Source organism: Acyrthosiphon pisum, unplaced genomic scaffold (genome assembly GCF_005508785.2).
Source record: "Acyrthosiphon pisum isolate AL4f unplaced genomic scaffold, pea_aphid_22Mar2018_4r6ur Scaffold_92;HRSCAF=459, whole genome shotgun sequence".
Taxonomy (NCBI): domain Eukaryota; kingdom Metazoa; phylum Arthropoda; class Insecta; order Hemiptera; family Aphididae; genus Acyrthosiphon; species Acyrthosiphon pisum.
The window spans coordinates 25,092-27,421 of NW_021779364.1; positions in this window are offsets into that span (position 1 = coordinate 25,092).

The window sequence follows — 2,330 nt, forward strand, 5'->3', positions numbered from 1 at the left end:
ATGTCTTGTAAAATTTGTCACATTTTTTTCACAGAAAATACAGTTATCACTTTTATCCCAACATCGTTTATTATTTAATGGTTTTTTCTTTGATACTTCAATTAATCCTGTGAAATTATAACCTTTTTTAATTCTTTTAGACAAATCTGTTACTTGTTTTGGTAAGTTTTGTTTTTCATTGGGATCAGTGAATGATGTAGATGGCTTGCATAAATTGTATTCATCTTCGTGAGCATATTGGTCTATATTAAGATCTGATGTGTCAGAAAAGTCTTCACTCGAGTTACACATCATATGATTAGAAGGCATGTAATCGGATCCTGAATCTTCTGAATAGCAGTCACCACTAGAAGTATCTGGTTTAAAATCTTCATTTGATTTGGATAGTAAATTCTGGTATTTAGTTGGTGTTTTGTCATAACATTCAGACATATACGCTAAAGTATTATAAAAATGTATAGTTAGCGTCTATAAGTAATAACAATTTACAGATATGCCACTATCGAAGTAAGCAATAAAAAAAATATTTGAACATTTTGGTTGAAAAAATAATTATAAATTTGGTTCTGCTAAAACTTTAATTTAAGTGTCACTACATAAAAATTAAAATATAAAAATTGTAATACCTGTTTCATTTTCAATGTTAAATGGATCATTATCAATTATCTTATCAAAATAATCTTTAGTGGAATACTTTTGTTGTCCTGAAAGATGCCATAATATTAAACAATGAATTTTTAAAAAAAGTATAAACATAGGTACCTATATCAATTGAAGCAATGTCATCTCCAGTCTTATAAGTTTCAATATTTTGAACATTTAAGTCAAAGTCATAAACTTCTAGAAAATTCAAAGAAACTGGTGATAATATGAGTTCATCACTGTTCAGAGGCAATTTTATTTCAGATTTATCGTTACAGCTCATCAAATTTTTTTGCATGGCTAGCATAAAATTAAAAAATTAAATAATACACATTAAAAAAGTAGGTACCTATATGATGACAATTTTTCATTAGAATATTTACCTTCAGTTTCAACGTTACTTATTAAATGATTATCATTTTCTACAGAATTCAATAAAACTGGTAATAATATGTGTTCATCACTGTTCAGAGGCAATTTTATTTCAGGTTTATCGTTACAAATCATCGACATTCTTTGCAAAGCTAGTATAAGGTTAAAAAATTAAATAATACAAATTAAAAATTTACCTATAATGGCTATAACACATAGATGACCATTTTTCATTAGAATATTTACCTTCAGTTTCAACGTTACTTATTAAATGATTATCATTTTCTACAGAATTCAATAAAACTGGTGTTAATATGTGTTCATCACTGTTCAGAGGCAATTTTATTTCAATTGTAGTGTCACAGATTTTTGGTTTAATGATCTGGGATTGTTTTGAATTTATAAAAGCTTCCATATCACATTTAGCTTAAGCAATTTTAAATAAATTAATCATTTTAAATTAAATTTGAACAAAGAAACATGTGCAAAAAAAACCTCGATGTATTCTTGCAACATGTCATTAATATGGTGCAAACATACTAGTGCGCTTTTAGTTTTTACATCGGTTTGGGCAAACTAATTTCAATATATATTCTATAATGATTTATAATGTAGGTAATTAGTATAGTATTATCTAATAGGTATCTACACTAGGTATAACTAGATGTCGGAAAACAATATTTTATTAAAATTGTAGGTACCTATAAGATATGTTTATATGTAAACTATTAGGTAGTCACGTGTCTGGTTCGCGAGCAAAAACCGTTCGACTTTTTCGCGCGTCTCGCCAGCACCGCCCAAAATGGATATTTTGCGAAAATCGAAAAACTGTTTGCGCCAATATTTAGCACGTGATTAGCATGAATTTGCACGACTGACTCCGAAATTCGCACGTGTCTGGTTCGCGAGCAAAACCCGTTCGACTTTTTCGCGCGTCTCGCCAGCACCGCCCAAAATGGAAATTTTGCGAAAATCGAAAAACTGTTTGCGCCAATATTTAGCACGGGATTAGCATGAATTTGCACGACTGACTCCGAAATTCGCACGTGTCTGGTTCGCGAGCAAAACCCGTTTGACTATTTCGCGCGTCTCGCCAGCACCGCCCAAAACAGAAATATATTATATGAAATTATATTTGAAGGTTATTAACCTACAAATTTTATATTTTAAAATGTATTGTTAGGCATCTAATTAGAAATTAAAAAATTATACGATACCTAGGTAATAGGTTATATTATAATATTATATGGTACTGGTCCTATGTGCGACCTACAACTGATAATATTGACCTATCCTTCTCTTTGCCGGGTCAATGA